Genomic DNA, 21,016 nt, shown 5'->3' on the forward strand with positions numbered 1-21,016 from the left:
AGAAAATTGTATACCTCAGCTGCTGTCCTCCCTGTGGCTGTAATGAAGTCCCTGTAGTAATCTAATTGTATCGACTTAGCAATAAAGTGGAATTATAATTGACAGTATAAAGCCAAGCAAATTGCACTATCAGAACAGACATGCTGACTTAAGCCCCGTTGACATGAATGTCAAAAGTACTTTTTTTAATGGCTAAAGTTTCCTTTCTCTAAATTATTCAGCTTTCAAACATTAAAATTATGTAGGAAACTTAATGTTTTGAGTTAAAACTTTCAATTTTATTCCTCACTGCTTTACTCCCATAGTGAAATGATTTAGAAAAATGTTGATGGATGTTATCAACATCCATTTATGCTAACATCTTACAAAATCTGAAAAATATAAATTCAAGGATAAAAATAATTAGTGAAATGCTTGCATCACAGATTCTGATCCTTTTTTGTGTATCTTTGGGGGATAATGAATCTTTTCTATATTCTAAATATATATTCTATATATTTGTATTTCTTACATTTTTAAGTTTATTACCTCAAATAATAGCTAGGCTGGAATATATAAAAACACTGCAAATCAGCATTATAATATGAAATAACATATCAAGTGGTTTAATTAAAGGGAGCCTGGATTACTAAAGTTAGGAATTTCAGTAAAACATAAAGTTTAGTTTTTAAAGAGACATAGTTTGCAAACCCCAGAGAAGTTAGAGAAACAGTTGAGCTTTTGAAAAAAAGAACCTTAGAGCTCCAATTTGATCAGGAATTTATTTGATGATATTAAAATAATTGTACTTTAGTCATTATTTATGATGAGAGATAATATAAAGCATTGAATAGTGCATGAGATTTATCAGGTGATTCTGGCCTGTGGCTCCTTGGAATTTCACTTGGTGAAATTTGTGAAAGGTAAAATAATATTAAATAAAGCACTGTGTGTGTGTGTGTGTGTGTGTGTGTATAATTATGTTTACAAAGAGAACACACAACTCAATAGGAGATTTTGGTGGTTTTGCCATGTGTTCCATTTTTATAAAATAAACTTTAAACCAAACTCTGATCCACAATTATGAAAATAATAGAAAAAAATAAAGACTAAAATAATAAATAATTTAATATAAATATGGTATATCTGATTAAAATGATAATTTCTTGATTTTAATAATTCATCATAATGGGACACAGAAAAAAATGTTTTGATCAATTAAAATTTATTCTCTACATCTTTTAGGAAACCTTACTGATTTTCCAAAATAGTAGTGATTCCTCCCTCTTTAACTCCTTTATCATTTTTTCTTAATCTCCTATTTATATTTTAAGGAAATTATTTATTCTAACCCTTTATTATTCTCATGTACTTATTCATCTTCTTTGTCCTACTAGATAAGAAGTAATCTAATACTAGTTCTTCTTGTAGTCAAGGGATGCATAAGATAAGAAACTTGTTGAATAAAATAAAAATGCACAAATGCTCGATTCTTGTTGAGTGGCAGTGCATTTTTACCAAAGAACTTTCCTCATGTATTTGGGAAGGCAATTCATCCAAAGTACACACAAGACTTAGGCAGGAAGGACAACTAGCTAGACAGATCAGCTGAATAACTCCAGTGATCAATGAGATGACCATTGTACCCATCAGATTGCTCTTATATCTGGGTGAAAGCAATTACATGCTTCAGGAAAGAATACTGAACTAGAACATTGGTGTCAAATTCTATCAGGGCCAAATCCAGTTGGGCAAATGTGGAAGATTTCTTCTTGGCCTCAGTTTCCATATTTGTAAAATGAAGAAGTTGAATAACTTAGTTCAAAATTTATCCAGATCTTTCTATTTTAATGGACTGTGCTACATATTTTGTTCTTTTCCTCTAATCTTATTAATATTTAGTTATAGTTTATTAGAGAAACTTCTACCTATGACCTTTCAAATTAAAATCAAATAATAGTACTACATGTAATAATAACATTTACTAAGGCTTTTGAGGTATACTTCTTCAATTTTAGAAAAAAGAAATTTGAAGTTTAAAGAGATCAAGTGATTTGTTCAAATTTCCCTGTGAAAGACTGGTCAAGCTAGTCTTGTCTAAAACTCAGTTTTGTCTGATTCCAACTATATTATATAGTTTTTGTCTTCTGACATTATTTATTATTTAATTATATATATAACATAAATCCTATATATAAATTCACAGTATTATCACCCACTTTTCTAAAAATCTTTGTTTGAAATCAGAAGCCACTGAGAAAGATGTGATCCATGATGTAGTCTATAAAATTCACAATGGAACAGTGGATATCATTTTGAGTTGCTTACAAACTTAGCCAATAAATCTGTTTATAACACAGCACCTTTGGCAAACCCAAACAGCAAAACTACTTGCTGGATTATTTTAGTATTTGTTATTTGGGGCAGGCAAAAAAGAAGACTTTTTTTCCTTGATTCAATTTTATTGATTTATGGCCTACACTTAGGATTCAACATCATTTAAAAATCAGTGACCTAAGACATTACCAAACTGATAGAGATGAAATATAAGAACTGCTTCCTATTAGAGTGGGAGCATCTATTATATCGATGGCTGCAAGATCTAAGATATGCTTAGATTTTATAAGATTTTAAATCTTATAAATCATTTTATAAGATTTTCACTCTTAAAAATTTAATTGAAAAATTTGAACAAGTTGAAGGCATATTTTAAGATGGATTTTGTCACAATTCTAGGTAACTAACAGGCCTACTTTTATGGTGATTGTCAAAGTGTAACTAATGAATTGCCTGTTTGATGTTTTGAAGTTCTTCTAGATTTATAAACAGAACACAGATCACTTTGGCCTTCCTCCTTACTAATTGTTTTTGCTTGTTTTTGCTTTTTTAACTCCAAATGCAAGTGTAGGTAATTCCATTTTATCATATCCATTCATGTATTTCTTAATGTTTTCTGTTCTGTTTTTTTTAATTATAAAATTTTATTTTTTAAAGGCCATGACATTTCAAAGAACATCTTGCTATAGCCTCTGCTAAAGTTTCATTTGAACTCAATTATCATTTAGAAATCTTCTGAATCTCATAATGAATTGAGAAGTTTTTATATGACACATAAATGAAATATTTATTACAGATTGCATATATTGTCTCTAATGCTTATGCCTAACTTTAAAAATTGCTTTCTCAAATTTTAACATAAAATAAATAATAAAAATCAAAGTTTGTCTTGTTTTATTCATTTAAGAATTAGGTAAGAATAATTTGCAAATATTTGATATTCTAAATTATGTATTTTAATGCAATTGTTCTACAGGGTATAAGGACATGAACTTGTATAGTCTGTATTTTAAGCAGGTGATTACCATCCTCAAATGACTTTGTCCCATCTAAATATAAATCGTTTAGAAATAATATTATATACAATATTTAAAACAGATATTCAAAAAAGAACTTGCAATGACAAAGAGTATTTTTCTAATACAACTGTAGTCATCCCTGGATATGCCTTATTGATCACAATAATTAGACTTTGTGAGGTGCTTCACTGAGTAACTTTGCTTAATGACATCTCACTTTGCATTTATGAGGACTTATTTGGATTTTGTTCTTTGTCTGAGCAACTTGAAATGAAAGCAATCCTGTGGTTAGTTTCACTATTGCATCATTAGCCAAGGGCAATTTAAATTCTTTTCTTGGAATACCCATGGTTTGCTAGTATATATACAGAATTGACAATCACATGAAACCTTTGCTTTATTTTTAATTAATCCTCTTATCCATTTTGGACAGTAAGCATTTAATTAATCTTCGTGTATCAGATATATCAAGAATGTATAAGCATTTTTTATTAAGTATTGAACTAATCTTGTATTATTAATTTCAATTGTAGTTATATTTTCAAGTTCAGAGAATGCACCGTATATATTTTTCATAAATGAATAACCTTTGTAGGGTGAGAGTAAAACTTTACAGGTTTCTGAAAGACTCTAAAAGGTTTGTTTTTGCCTTGGTTCCATGTCAACTCTCTTAACAATTATAGATGTTGAAACCTTTGAGAGAATACAATCTGCATAATATGGAAGTCATAATTATTAAAATAGTTGAGTAGCCCTACAATAAAACATGAAAAAAATACCAAAGAGTCTAGGAATATTAACTCATCATTTTCAGAACTAAAAAGATAGAAAAATAAATATTATAAAGTGTCATTCATTCAAAGTTTTTGTTAAATATTTGTGTAGCTACAGTTGAGGTTTCAAGATAAATAAATAAGGTGTGGTACATATGTACAATGGAATATTACTCAGCCATAAAAAGGAATGAAATTGGGTCATTTGTAGAGACATGGATGGACCTAGAGACTGTCATACAGAGTGAAGTAAGTCAGAAAGAGAAAAACAAATATTGTATATTAATGCATATATGTGGAATCTAGAAAAATGATATAGATGAACTTACTTGCAAAGCAGAAATAGAGACACAGACGTAGAAAACAAACATATGGATACCAAGCCAGGGGAGGGGGATGGCGTGGATTGGGAGATTGGGATTGATGTATATACACTACTATGTATAAAATAGATAACTAATGAGAACAGACTGTATAGCACAGGGAACTTTACTGAATGCTCTAATAGGAAGGAAATAGGAAGGAAAATAAATAGGAAGGAAATCCAAGGAAGAAGGGATATATGTATACGTGTGGCTGATTCACTTTGCTGTACAGCAGAAACTAACACAACATTGTAAAGCAACTATACTCCAATAAAAAAATAATAAAATAAAAAAAATAATACAAATGAAAATGCAAACACTTCTTGAGATTTTTATATTTGAGTGGGGAAACTAAAAACTAATGTTTATTGGTAGAGATTATCTAAATTCAGGGAATTACTTAAATATTGACATTTTCAGGATACTTTCATACTTATTTCATGACCTGTAAGCATCCTTATCTTGCAACTCAAGTAAGTTAGAATTTTTCTTACTGCTTCCTGTAGCTCAAGATGGTGGAGAGTATCTGAGCTCAAGATTTATACAAACTTTTCAGCTACTAATTTAAGACATAATTTGCTTGTCAAGTGATTCTGAATAAACTTTCTAACCTCATTTAGTCTGTTTCTTTATGTGAAAATGGGCATAATGAAATGATCTTCTAGGTTATTATAACATATAATGAATATTGTGTGTAAAATTAACTAGCCCAATGCTTACACAGAACATGTGTTTAATAACTGTTTTGCTATCTGCCTCTTTCCCATCCTTTTTTATATATTATGGAATTCTACTGTATTCTAGACATTGTCCTCAGTACTGTAAAAAAAATTTATCCTGTCTTTGGCCCTAAACGACCCATAACTCTTTTGTTTTCACTTTTACTATCTTTGCTCAGAATCAGTGTACATCAAAACCTAATCTTTTATAATAATCTTGTTTTCATGTATGACCACTTCTCACCTGTCTTCTGTTTCCTTTCTTTTTATTAATGTCACAACACACTAATTACATCTATCTGTTTACTAGCGCAAATTCTTCCAATGTTCTTCATTAGACACATTATTTTTATCATAAAATTAAAAATTTTGCTAAAATATAAGCCCTCCATGATCTAACCCAAGTCCATATCATAAAAATAAATGCATACTAATTTTCAGTCTACTTCCCGCACAACTGTTACCTGCATGTTCCAGCTTCCATCATTTTCTCATGTTGTCTGGGCTTTTGGCCTCTAGAGAATCATGTTTCTCCTGACAACCTATTCAAATTCTACTTGTCTTTCAATGCGCATTTGTAACCCATCTCCTTCTCCAAGTCAAACACCTAATAATTGTTCTCACTTCTGCCTCATAAATATATGTGGTGTGTATCCCTCATTGTGTGCCCAAATCTACACCTTATATTAACATCTAAATATACAAATAGATTGTAAACTCCTTGAGAAAAAGGACAAGATCTTATAGTCTTGTATCCCTAACAGAGTCAATTTTGGAAAAAACAAGTCCATTATTTAATACCCTGCCCTGTTACAGAAATAATTTAGAAAATCTTAACATAGATGTGTACCTCAAAAGGGGAACATAAAAGTTTTTAAAAGAAAGAAGGAAAGGAAGAAAGAAAATGCCTATATAAATTCAGAGGTAAATCATTCATTGATTGATATAAATTATGATTTATAATTTATAAGTATCTTTGAATGTAAATTACATAATTATTTTGGAAATACATTACTTTGGAAAGAAAGCTAGAGAATTTGGAGATGATAATTGAATATAGATGATAGGCATGATTATTGATGAATAATTGAAATTTTTCCTCTCTGAAAAATATTAAAGACAATCACAGTTTTCTCATCTTTCTGGAATTATTAAAGAGTATGGTGATTTCATGAGAGTTTAATCTTAATGATAGACTCCAAAATATATGAGTATATTATTGTACATGTATATGTGTCTATGTGCATGTATATATATACATATATACACACTTCTTTTGTAATAATGTGTATGAAAAGCATTCAGACTAGTTAAAGGTTTTTAAGTAGTATGCTCTAACTTTGCTTTTTGTTCACCAATTTCCCTTTGTTACCTTTATCGTAATATTCTCAACTCTTTTCAGAGTGTCCTGGCATAACTGACAGTTTGAAAAGTTGTAGGAAGTGCTTTGCTTTTTGTCTTTAATGAAGAGCAGTAACTCTTGGGGAAGCTATCCAGACTCCGAAGCTACATTATATGAAACATGAGTGATTCTGTTTTGTCTCTGGAAAGACTAGTATAATTCACTCTCTCTTCCCCTGAATCTATTACCTCATGCTGTGAGATTTGGAAGTTTATTATGGACTTGGACTCTAATATATTCTGTCAATAATGTACACTGAGCACTGTGAAAAAAACAGTAACAAATGTATGAGACAACTCATTCCCTAACCTTGGAATTTTACTATTTTAGGAGAATATCTCACAGGTACATGTGTCTGTGTGGTGCAGTAGATATGAATCTCAAAAAAGGCATTTACTTTTGAAATTGTAGTGTTAATGTTTGATTACCTTCTACTCTGAAAGAGAGAAAGGATGGTAAATATGAGCAAATGTGCTGGACTGAGTCAGCCTCCTGCACCATAATCATTCATTGCACTCCTGCCCCCAGAGTATGGGAGAAGTTCCCTCCATCCATCTCTCCAAGCAGCTACTACAGATTGATCAGAATGGGCACTTATGATATAACCAATTTGCCATCCCTATGTTAAACATCTCCCACAGATTGTTTAAACCATTTTTTGGTTTGTGCGAACCATAAAGATAATTATTTACCAAGAATTTTTTTCAAAATTTTTAAACTTCTATTTTATTCTAGTCCATTTATTGATAAATGTAACTCATTTCTGAGAAATCAATTTGTACTACTTAATTTCTTAATGTTTTCTCTGTATAAATATGTTTTATTTCTACTACTATTTACTTCTTTGTCACTTTATTTATTTATTTATTTATACTACCATTATCCTCTAAATATTTCCATTAAAGTTTTCTTCAGATAATTAGTACAAGAATGATAATACACTGAATAAGCTTATAACCTCTTATTTCTACATTAACTTTTAGTATTTTTGAAGGTTTCTGTCATAAAGACCCTTCCATTTAAAGTATTATTATTTTTTTAAACTTTCAAAATGGTTTTCTTGAAACTTGTTCCAATGAGTGAAAAATCATAATAGAAATTAGCCCTTAATTTTATGACCTGTTTTAGTACTGATACTCTAAAGTATTTTGATGGATGGGATCATAATTTTATTTTTGAAAATTGTGGCCCTGGACATTCTTTTTCTAATCCTTACCCACATTACAGTCTGGCTGTTCTTGCCTTTCCCTTCCACAGCTTACTGAGTATTCTGTATTTGTGATTTTTTTTTTTTTAATCAACTCTATCCTTCTCCAGGACCCTTTCTCCACACTGTCTTTCTGTTGGGAAACAGTAAAACAGGCTATGCGTGAGTAAATCTTCAACCCAACAGACCCAGAGTACTTCAAAACCACTCGTGGTTAACTGCCCCTTAAATCACTTCAGTAGACAACCAGAGTGCTCAATGGAACAAAAATATTCATCTTAAACCATATCACTCTCTGGCATATATAACATCTGCTCAGACTCAAGGGAACTTACACGGATTTTTTTAGTCTGTTTGTCTATCTAGATGCAGAATTGTACTTAAACTAGATATACAAAAGAAAACCAAGAGAAAAAATGATTATGTGTATACACACAAAATCCACATTTTTTTACATTTCCATATACCACTCTCTAGCCACTCCATAAGTCTCCGCTGATTTCCTTTGCCCAGAAGGCTCATTAATTAAGCTGCCTCGAAACAGCAAATTGGGACAGCTTAACACAACTGATTATATAGGATATAAAGGTTGCAAATAAGTGATTGTTAGAAATCCAATGTTCTCAGAAAATTGTGTATTCTCATAGTGCCATACTTGATACAATTTCCCAAAGGTTTAACTAATCTTAATAATGTAAAGAAGCAGTGGATTAATTCAGTATATACCCAGTGTAAGATCTTGATACTGCATTATTTGATTTTAAAAAATAAGTGTGCAAGGCACAGTGCCTGATTAGAAAGAGTGTTAAGGGCAGAGGGACTGCATTGTTGGCTCAGCATGGGGTAAGGAGGGAAGAATGAGAACATGCGCTTCTGATTCGGGTCTCTGTTTATACATCTGTTCATTTACACGCAGGTCAATTTTGCTTTTTATTTTCTAAATACTTAAACATACTTAATACATTCACTCCTTCGTATTTTCATGGGCAGCTCATTTAGTAAACCACTCCACACTTGAGACACTTTGGTAACATTGGTTGTTGACATTTTAGCTAATAGTGTATAAATAAAAAATGACGAGCTGGCGGCCTAAGTTCTAAATACTTCCCTTGCTCTTCCTGTTTCTGGGGAGCAAACAGAAATTAATTACTTAAACATTTTATGTGAGCTTGCTATGTGTAAATGATGATATTGCTAGAGGTAGGGATAAAGGCAAAAAATTATGTCACTGTGGATATTACAAATCTAGATAACTTTTCCAAAATGTAGAGCATGTGCCCTTTGTAGATCCTAAAATAAACAGAGTAAGAAAAAAATCCATAAAATCCCCACAAATTTTCAACAATAAAATTAATTAAACAGTGATAAATTCACAAATGAGATATTATTTAGTAAGAATTAAGTTTTGCATATTCTGTTTGTACACATAGAGATAAAGTCTTAATGAATATGCTAGACCCTTACAGAACAGGATTTTTCTTTTACGGGCTAATGAATCCAAATTTTATTCCCTTTTCTTCATCAATCTTTTTGAAGATATTTGCTGAAATTAGAAGTCACCTCCTCATTCACTGCTGAATTTACTAAAATGGCCCTCACTGTGTCTACTAGAATTTATCAAACATTTAAACACTTATACATATTAATGTTAACTCTAATTAAATTATATTTACTTTTTCTAAATCTCCCAAACTACTTTTGAGAGCAGTGATAATATATAATCTCGGTTGCAGTGAAATTCTAGAATTATACTTCTGATTGGTTATTCAGTCACATGGGCAGAGAAAATGTGACACTACCTGTAGCCAGTGCCCAAGCCTGTGAGGTAGCTGGAAGAAGGGGAGGCAGAGGAGAGCCCATCCCCTGGATCTGGCTGTTCTGTTGAAAACTGGTGGACATGGGAATGCCCCCCTTCCTGGGGTGGGCTGTGGAGGCCTAGGTATGGACTGGGGAAAGTGTGCATACAGGTGGTGGCTAGGGGGAGCTTGACACCTGTGTGAGTCAACTAGTGTCAATAAATGGTTCTATTTGTCGTCAAACCTTTGCCATCTCTCTATCACCAAATCTGCGTGTATATTTCCAAAATGTATATTGTTCCCCCAAGTTCCACACAAATTTAATAAAATAGGTTTCAGAGTTCAAGGTGAAGTATAGGAAAGGAAAGGTATACAAGGACTGTGAAAGTCTGTCATAATTTCCCGGATCCCTTGTGTACTGTAGAGAGTACATTATTGCAGTTCATATCAATCTCATTATGCTGCAAATAGAAACAGAAAAGTAAAACTTACTCAATAATAGAAACAGAAAGGAGAAAAGTGGTTGCCAGGGGCTGAAGGTAGGGGAAATACAGAGAGGCTGGTAAACGTGTTAGAAACTTTCAGCTATAAGATGAATAAGGTCTGAGGAGCTCACATAAAACAGTGGCTATTAGTTGATAACATTGTATTGTATTGTATAGTTGAAATTTCCTAAGAGAATAGATCTTAAATATTATCACACAAAAAAGATAGGTATGTGAAGTGACGGATATGTTAATTAACTAGATGGGAGGAAATCCTTTCACAAAGTACACATATATCAAATCGCTATGATGAACACTCTAAATATCTTACAATTTTACATCAATTATAAATCAATAAAGCTGAAATTTTAAAAATCACACTCTTTCACTCTTTTCCACATTTTTTCAGTGACTATTCATTATTTTAATGAGTCAGGCATGGTTTGTCCCTGGAAATAAATAAGTGAACAGAATATGTTCAATCAGTAAAACATGGCCTATTGGCTAGAAAGGACACAAAATTTTACCCAATTCATGAAATTCAGATAAAAACATGTATATATTTCATTATTGTGAGCAGATTAGAATGTTGAATGTTGAATATCATTCCAATATATCATTAAGAACGTTTTATTTCTTTCTTGTTTGAAAGTACATGAAATAGTTGTAAAGTTAATTTGATAATATCAAAGATAAGATCAGGTAAAAATTGAAATATCTAAGATGTTTCTATATGATAGCAGAAAAATAGTGGTAAGTTGTTTTTTGTATATTTATCTATTTTTATTGAGTGGTTACTGAGTCCATGTAGCACAATAGGCATATGTATTCAGTTAATGACTATTTCACAAATGCACTTAGCATGGTTTATAGGCTTTTAGTATTAATTTAGTAATCCAGTCCTCATTTAAATATCTGTTTTGGCAGTTAGAAATCTTAATCTATAAATAAATGCACCATTTAGATTTGAAACTTTATTTTTTGAAGCATTACTTAAAGATTTTTAATACAGTAAATCTAAAGTATGTTAAACCTTATTGGTTTCATAGCGTGCTTTCTCGGCGATGACTCTACAAGAACGCTCTGGTGGGTCATCTAACGAGCGTGAATCATTCATCATTTTCCACCTTTCGCATCCCTCCTTACATTAAGAAGGTTGCAACACTCTTTTATTTGTGTCACTAAACTCAGATTTAGGGAACGATGGATTACTTGCTGAGCAGCCACCGCACTCTTGGTGTATGCATCCACCCAGGTGGTGTTTAGAGCACGAAACTTCTTCCACTGACGTTGGATTCTGTCCAAGGTCATTGCACTGATCTGCGGCCTATTGCTCTCTGATCTGTTATGTAAAAAAGATTGTAAAGAACAGGTGCGTGAGAGCATGCCTATGGCTTTAAGCAAGTGCCTTCAGGTCACTGTTTTCAGAAGACTGCTTCCCGGAACCCATCTCAGGGACATAAAATAAGTTCTTAGAATTTAATTCAATCTCAATTTGGCCATTTTTCTTAGGTGTAGGTGAATAATAAATGTTCCATTCCTAAGAATTACCTTAGCCACCTTACAGTTAACTCTTACCCCTACTATATATTCCCTCATTCCACTCCCCTACAAGGCTCCCCTTGTTAGGCAGTACCCGGGTCTTCCCTTTTCTTGCTCTGATTACAAATTTCAGTTTTCTTTTCCTTTTAGAAGGCTCAGCTCAGGATAGACTTGCTTCATGGAGTAGCAGTAGACAAATTTAACCTCTCACCATTTTTTTCTCATCCTGTTTTTCACTTTACATTTGTCTATATATTTTCAATACGTGCTTAAAACAAACCCTAGGCAGATTTTCATCACTCTCATTTTACAGGGAAGGTACATAGAGCACAAATATCGTGTCCAAGTTCACACATGGAGAGGAGGGCGGTAAAAACTGCTTTCCAAACATTAGTCACTTTCTACAAACCTTATGATTTCCCCCATATTTATACAACACATATACCTCTATGTAAATAAAGCTATTTTTGGAAATTTTAGACCAGTACGGTAAACTGGAAACCTGTCTTGCCAAAAGACAGCATACTAAAAGATAACTGGAAAGATACAGCCAGTTTCACCTGCTGTAAGGTAACAGGAAAGATAAATGCAACAAAAACAAAACAAATTTATTATATCCTACCTAGAGACATACTGTTTGATTGAAAACTTCCTCAACAGCTCTTCTTCTGAGGGGAAGGGCTAGAAATTAGTAATTTGCTTACTAGCATAAGAACGACTTGCCACATGATGTGCTAAGAAAGCTTGGAAGCAAATGTAAAAGAGAATAGATTTCTCTTTAGGTGAATCAAAGATGTTTAATGTCATGCTTATTTACTGTCTGAAGTGATTACACTTTTCACAGTTTTCTTACCCCCAGTAGTACAGAATCTCACAGTGGAGGAAGCACAGATTACATTCATTTGCCTATTTGTTTATGGATACTAGAGATGGTCTGGTGTATATGTAAATGTATTTTTTTTTTTTTTTTTTTGCGGTATGCGGGCCTCTCACTGTTGTGGCCTCCCCCGTTGCGGAGCACAGGCTCCGGACGCGCAGGCTCAGCGGCCATGGCTCACGGGCCCAGCCGCTCCGCGGCACATGGGATCCTCCCAGACCGGGGCACGAACCCGTATCCCCTGCATCGGCAGGCGGACTCTCAACCACTTGCGCCACCAGGGAGGCCCTATGTAAATGTATTTTAAATGCTTTGCATGGAGTAGGTGTTCAGTAAATATTTGTTGGGTGAGTAGTGTGACATAATTTAAGAAACCAAAACATCAACAATAACTCCCATATCAATCTCTACACCTGAATCCAAAAATCAATTTCCTACTGGTTTGTGGGATTTTAAGTATGTTAATTTCAGGGTCTGTAGATTATTAGGTACTAAAATGAGACTTGCAATAGTCAACTTCTATAGAGTGGTGTTGATGAATACATGAGATAACCTAGGTCAAGGGCTGGCTGAGTACTTAGGCCATAGGCAGCGTGGGGTCCGGCTCTGGTCGTTAGGAGTAAATGAGTAACACTTGGTGGACATTACTATCTAGCATGTGACAATCTCAATGAGATCATTTTCCTGTTACTATTATTATTGTTAGTTCCCTTTCTTTCCCTCAAATGAAGGATCATTCAGTGTTAAAATGTGGTTCTTTTTTCACTGAAAAGGATTCTTTTTCATTTCTTAATAGAAAGTAATTTGGGTGGGTATTATTTAAAGTAAACTAACTCATTTTGCTTTATTTTCAGATTACATGGAAACATTTAGCTTTCTAGTTTAGGAATATGACCAAACACAAGCTGGGCATAAACACATGTGATAGGGAGCACTGAAGTACTGTTAAAATGCAAAATTCTGCACATGGCACTAGACCATGCATTATTGTAATTTCACCTTAATACTGTATCATGAAAATAATGTAGTGAATGAATACTTTGTAATTCATCATTAAATCCATACAATGATTCAAATGAATTAAAATATGTGGATTTTAGCTCTTTTAAATTAGATTTTTTAAGTGTTTTAAACCAGTGATTTTTATTATTGTTTCTTTTCCTATTCATTCCAACCTACCTTTTCTAAAGTATACTATGTACTATAAATAAATAATATAAATGTATTTATATATAAATATAAATTATACATACATGTATACACACACACACATATATATACACACACACAAATATCTCAAGGTTCACCTTGGCTACTGATATTTTCAGTTATTCTTAGAACTAGCAATTGACATGCTTTTAAACATTTCTTTTATATTCTTCTAGTCGAATTTTCTGTGCAGTTTCTTGCCTGTAAGATGGGTACTTTTTTTTTTTTTTTTTTTTTTTGCTGTACGCGGGCCTCTCACTGCTGTGGCCTCTCCCGTTGCGGAGCACAGGCTCCGGACACACAGGCTCCGCGGCCATGGCTCGCGGGCCCAGCCGCTCCGCGGCATGTGGGATCTTCCGGGATCGGGGCACGAACCCGTGTCCCCTGCATCGGCAGGCGGACTCTCAACCACTGCGCCACCAGGGAAGCCCAGATGGGTACTTTTAAACTAGCTAAATGCAATTTACAAAGGTCACCAATTTATAATATGGACATGGCCTTTTCAGACCATCAGGTAGAAGCCTAAATTAAGTATTGTGGCCTGGAATACAGCTCTCCAGATCTTTGGAGAGAATAAAATTATTAAACATATATAATTTTGTATAATGCAATAAGAAAACAAGTGGGAGAATATGGAGTCTGGCCTCTATGTAAGCTTTTCAGAAAGCTTTGTTTACCACACAGAGAAAGCACAGGGCAGGTCATACGGGAGCACAACAACCAGCTGTGTGCAGCCAGCTGGTTTCCTGCCCCGTGGACCAGTGTTCATAGTGTAAGGGAGTAAAAAATAATTTTCTGTCTACACTTCTTAGTTCTTGGCTGAGGCTCTAGTAATAACGGACAGATTAACAAGAGAGAACCAAACAGATTATTAACATGTATCCCTCGTGTATACCTGAGAGATAGCAGAGAAAAATAAGTAACCCAAAGAAGTGGCTTAGAATTTAGGCTTAAATGCCATCTTAATAGGGAAAGGGGAGGGGAAAGTAGGCCTCTTAGGGGAGAGTAAAGATTTTTAGGGAAGGTGAACGGGCCCTTAGAAGAATAGATGGGAGGTGTGATAGTTTGGACAAAGTGTGTCTGGGTGTGGTGTCACCTTCTAGTCTCCTCTCCCATGGCAAGACTTAACCTTCCCTGGTTGATGAAACTCCTGGGTGGGGGGGGACCTGTGACAACTGAATTTTTGTTTGTCATCTTCAGTGCTGCGTCTGTAGCTTCTAGAAAGATGCCTTGTGAGTAGAAAGTGCTAAACTGACTTTTATTTAATATATGAATAAACATCATGGTATTTATGCTTTGGGAATATGTGTTGAGACTAAGCAATAGAGGCAAGAAATAAGTCAGAAGTCAGAAAACTTTAAAATAATCTTGCTATGGTAAATCCTAAAACAGAATGCTGACAATAAGGACTGATACAAACAGATATATGTGGAAAATATGAAAAATAAAGAAAGATGGAGCTATATGCTCCCCACCTCCCAAAAAAGAGACATAGGATCTTAGCATCAATAAAATTCTTTGTTTTTTAAGTACAGTGACTTAAAATATTGTGCTATTATCAATAGAATCAGAGACACTGGGATGAATAAATAGCTCAATTGTATATACTTAATTGGATTCAGAAGCTTCCGAATTTAGAGTGCTGGAGATTCAGAACTGGGGATTATATTTGAAGTTCAAATTAGAGATATATTTTTAAGTATCATTGTCTCAAGAGGACCCCACTACCATCCCTGAGATATCATCTGATCCATTAAGGACGTGAAAAAGCTACAGCTTTCCAATTCACAAATGGAAAAAATATGTCCACAATTGTATATTATTTTGAATCTCATATAATTCCATTCACTCTCACCATGTTCCCTAAATATGTTTCCAATTGCCTGAAGTCTATGCTTTCTAAATATATTCAACAAATATTTGTTGAGTTATTTAATGAAGGCCATGGATGTAATAGTAATATACTAAATGGCATCTTTATGATTCCTACAGTGCCCCCTTTTCTGAGTTAATATAAAAATCAATTTGATTTCAGCTGAATCAACAATAAAGGTACCAGTAGAATGCCTAGCATGGAGCAGGTATTCAGTAAAAGTGGGTATTAATCTCAATTTATCATTGATAGCATATCTAGCTCTGTGTTTGGTGCTAGGGTGACTATAAAAGAATTCTAAGCAAAGGCATTTATTGTGAGTGTAAAGCAGGAAAAATAATTTCCCCTCTACCCTTATGCATTCTTGGCTGAGAATCTTACAATAAAAAACAGATTAACAGGAGAAAAAACAAACAGAATTTTATTAAAATGTATCCCTCCTGCATGCCCGAGAGATGCCCAGGGGAAAATGAGTAATTCAAAGAAGTGGTTTAGAATTCAGGCTTAAATACCACCTTAATAGGGAAAGAAGAAGGAAATGTAAGTCTCTTAGGGGAGAGTAAATGACATTTAGGAAAGATGAATGAGCCCTTAGAAGAATAGATGGGAGGTGTGAATAGTTTGTGACAAAGTGGGTCTGGGTGTAGTGTCATTTCTAGTCTCCGGTGACACGAGTCCATTTGCCCTGGTTGATGCAACTCCTGGGGAGGGGATTTATGACAATAGAGTTCCTTGTGCTAAGTCCATCTATAGGCAGAGAAGGGGAGTTCAGAGAAATCCTCTCCCTGTGTTTGCTGTTTTTTCAAGTGCCAGTAGCTCAAAAGAATCAATGTGCCAAAGTGGCATACTTTGGGGTGGCCTATTCTGCTACCCTTCCTCAGCTAAGACAAGAAACAACAATAAAACAACTGAAAAGAAAAGGAATACAACACATACATCATCACCAAAGCTCCTCAGCTGAGAAGAATAACCAGTTAATCTTATTTAGTTTTCTAATACCAGCACTGAAAAGAGCCTGATTTGTGGTGTATAAACTAAAATCAGAGCGCCATCAGTCCATTTCTCTTTCCAATTTTCACCTCTAGTGGACAGACAGGTTATACTCACCATCTAGGTGTGCCTGACCAAGGTTAGTATGGGTAATGATGGACGAAGCATTCACCTCTTCTCCTAGCCCGTGCTCTCCCGAATGGCCCCTACTAAGATTCCACAGAAGGAGAGTCGGAGGATCAGGGCCAACCCTCAGGCGGCATCTCTCCAGCACTGATGGAGATGTCTGTCCACACAGGTCCCACTTCATGATGACTATTCAGGCTTCTTTCTACACCCTTCCTTCATGGCATCAGATGCTGAACTAGTCTGCATTTCCTCTCTGCCACTAACAAAAATGGACCCTATCTTTTCCCCCAACTTTAGAACAAAAATTCAGGAGATTTGAAATCTAATTATTGGCCCAGTGGCTTTGTCTTCATACAGGTAGTGAACATTTAGTTATGCTGGGGATAAAAACTTTGTTTTGATGAGATCATGTGTATCTTTACAAAGTCATCTTTGTTTAATTCATTTAAAGCAGTACATTCTAAATTAAAACATATTCTCCATGAATCTCCTCTTTTCCTCATCTCCAAAACTGAGCTTAACCTCAAGCAGAGCACATTTCTTAAGAGCTCATTACACATTAGAGAATTTTACCAAAAAACAGAACAAAACCAAAAAAAGCCCAAATTTGACTATACTATAAATAATTTAAGTTAATGTAGTAAAATGTAACTAAGTTTGTGAAAGTGGGAAAAAAGTGACTTTCAATAGAATAAGTATTTTGAAATTTGTTTGCAAGATTTTTCACAACCAGTGGTGCTTTCCAATTAATCATCAAGACTGTGGAAGCCATACTCTATCTTTCTTGTTCTCTTGAAGTTTTTCTGCTTGCTGTTAGAAAAAAAGCCAATAAGCCTTACTCTTTCTCCTATTCTCTTTCTTACTATTGTCCTTTAAACATGTTTTCCTGTTGATCCTTATTGCTTTAAATATTATGGGCTTTCTGGTTGCCCAGTTAAGCTCTCCAGCCATGTTTCTGGCAAATTTGTGTTTCCTTAAAGATTTTTCCCTTTCCTCCTGCTGTGCATGTGTAGCAGCGCTTTCCTACGGGCTTCTCATGCTTGCAGTCTTGTGAATGATGCTCACAACCACCTGTGTTGTTTTTTGTTTTTTAAAATTAATTAATTAATTTATTTATCCTTGGCTGCATTGGGTCTTCGTTGCTGCGCCAGGGCTTTCTCTAGTTGCAGTGAGCAGGGGCTACTCTTCGTTGCGGCGCACGGGCTTCTCATTGTGGTGGCTTCTCTTATAGAGCACGGGCTCTAGGCAGATGGGCTTCAGTAGTTGTGGCACGCGGGCTCAGTAGTTGTGGCTCGTGGGCTCTAAAGCACAGGCTCAGTAGTTGCGGTGCACAGGCTTAGTTGCTCTGCGGCATGTGGGACATTCCCGGACAGGGATAGAACCCATGTCCCCTGCATTGGCAGGTGGATTCTTAACCACTGAGCCACCAGGGAAGTCCCATACCTATGTTGTCTCATCTCTTGGTGATGATACAACTCTGAGTGGGCAAAAGATTTCCCAGCCTCCTTCAAAATCACTTTAATGGCTAAGTTTTTCTGTTAATAACACATGAGGGGGTCTGAGAATTGAGTGACTTTATTGTTAGGAACCTAAATCTAAGTCTGTGACTGAATAAATGCCAAAAACTGTGATGGAGTTTTCATCCAATTAAATACTGGAAAAGTATTTTCTATGTAAAAGTGCTTCATTTTAGAGTACATGAAGTATGCAAAATAAGCTCAGAATGATAACTGGGTCATTCTCTGTAAATGTCCACATTTTTCTAAAATTTTTATTCATTTGGGAATGTGTTGCCCTTTTAATGTCTATTCAGGTTTCTTTTTTACTGTCAGCCTTGGCTAGAGTCCTCTTCTATTTCATCTCAAGAGGTAGCTCCATTTGACTGAGATATCTTTCATCATTCTTGAAACTCAGTTGCTAGGCTGCTACTTTTCCAGGCTGTAAAATCTGTCTACAGCATTTTCCATAAACCAACAAGGAAAAAATTTCATTGCAAATGGACATTTTTCTTAAATAGAAATTTTTAACTGCCGTCTTCTTGGAATGTGCCTTTGAGAATTAAGTATCCCAGATAGGGAGAAGTTTCAATTGCCATGGTAAGTGGACTTTATTGTTTTCAGTCTCTCTCAACATTAGTAGCTGTTTAGAGACTCATTTTCTGGGAACAGAAAACAAAATGCCTTTCTGCTGTGTAAAGTTAATGCCATATAATTTGGACACTTCAAGCATCTGGTTTTTAAAATGATATTTCCAGCATGTCTTTTAAAATGAATTCCAATATAAATACTTATACGGCACTGAAGGAGGGGACCACTAGCTAAAAGGTGGAAGATCAGTTTTTTAAATGAGTATTTTTACTGTTCAAAAGGAAAGGGGAACTTTAGCATTCTACTTTTCTCCTCCCACGTTGCGCTTATATAAGTCAGTGGAATGTTCGTTTGAGAGCAGAGGGCATTGGGGCGGAGGAAGGCTAAGTGGCTTGCCCTAGGATGTACAGAATAGAATGGCCAGACTGGGGTTACAGCCTGGCACATAAATCTGAGACTGCACTTAGCTTGCTGTGCCCATTCCTTGTCTGAACAAATAACAGACAATTGCAGTGTTAAATCTAACATGATCAACACTTAATGAGCAGCGACACCAACATGATTTACCACTTCTCCTGGAATCTAAGCTATTCCCAGTGAGGAAGTTCAGGGGGGTTGGAACTGAGTTTCAATTTTTATGGTCACAAGGCTGTTGCATATTGCTACTTGAATGTGCCAAGTGCTAGCTCTGTAATCAGAAATTAAAAGCAATTTCCCAAATGATCTAGCTTACTTTCCAGGAGACACATGCTTCTCTTTTATATTCATATTTCCCATAACAGGGAACACAGGGAACAGGTCTGAGCAAAACTGAGATTCTTAATTTATATTTTAATTTTAAGGAATGAAATAGTGAGTTAAACAAATAATCTGCTATTTCCTTCCAGTCTGTGTGCTTACATCTCTGTGTTATAGCCAGAGTATATATTGATGTGAGTAGTATTATAATAGTGTTAAATGTGGTATTTTAAAACAATTACATCAGTTATATGACTTGAAATATAAAATTGGGTTCTCTTTACACCTTTATCATCAGATTGACAATTTAGTGGTAAAATCTGGACTGGAGAAAACAGGTTCTTAATACCTGGGCTTGAACTAACTTTCTAATGTCTTCATGCTTTTGGGCAAAGTCCGAGAGTCCTTTTTCTATTCTTGGTAAAACTCAGATTTAAAGAAGTGATAACTTACAATTCACTTCCGTACTTCTCAGTTCTCACTGCCATATTTAAGTTGTTTAAACCCCCTCTCTCTTAGGATCATAAGGATACAAACGTGAGCAGGTCACTTGATCATCCTTTCAGACAATATTTCTTCCTTACAAAACATAAAACAGAGCATTCCATTAATAGCTTTTATTTTTACCCTTTAGCCATGGCAATGTAAAACAATTATCTCAGACATTGTAATCTCTTTTAACCTCTTCTTTTCTTCTTCTAGTCTCACAAATATTAAGACATGTCGAATTTTCTTTAGCCTTTCCTGTCTATCTAGAGAGATGCCACGTCTAGTTATATTCACAAATGCCCTCCTTTCTCTACGCCCAATTTTAGAAAATAAATAATAAAACCTTACTTAAAGAGAGGAAAGACTGTGGGGATGGAAAGGAGGAGATGGTACTTGTACCCATGAGCATTCTAGGTCTCATACAGTGAAATCCAAATGGAGCAAGTTTGTAGTGATGGAGCCTCTGACTAAGTGGGCTGTGGAGCAGCCGAGTCTCAGTGTCACACGTCCCAGAGCCAGGCGCCTGCAAACTCTAACCACGGTGCAGCTACCTTCAGTTCTGCATATGCTGATGTGAGTCGGAATACTAGTGCATGACTAAGACCAAGAACTCTTCTCATTGGATTATGATCATTATAACCTGTCTACTTTATTCCCACCTTGTAAAGCCCAGCTGCCTGGCTGATCTTCTGTCATTGTCACTAGTTCCTTGGCCACCACACCTCTGAGAATGCATAACTCGTCTCTGTATCCCAGATTTCATCTCGACTATTGGTCCCATATTAAGTAACCTCATTGCTTTTCCATTTTCTCTCTCATATCCTTCAGATAAATCACACTGGTCCCTGAGTTAATACTCCAACATCTGACTTCATATTCTCATCTGAAATCTCATTCCTTTGCTCTTCTCTACGCCTTAAAAAATGTCTATACTCTCTCCGCTTCCTCAGTTTTCATTTTCTATTTAGCCCACTCTAATTCAGCCTTCAGATACATCTTC

This window comes from Mesoplodon densirostris, chromosome 20 (assembly GCF_025265405.1).
Source record: "Mesoplodon densirostris isolate mMesDen1 chromosome 20, mMesDen1 primary haplotype, whole genome shotgun sequence".
In the NCBI taxonomy this organism is placed as follows: Eukaryota; Metazoa; Chordata; class Mammalia; order Artiodactyla; family Ziphiidae; genus Mesoplodon; species Mesoplodon densirostris.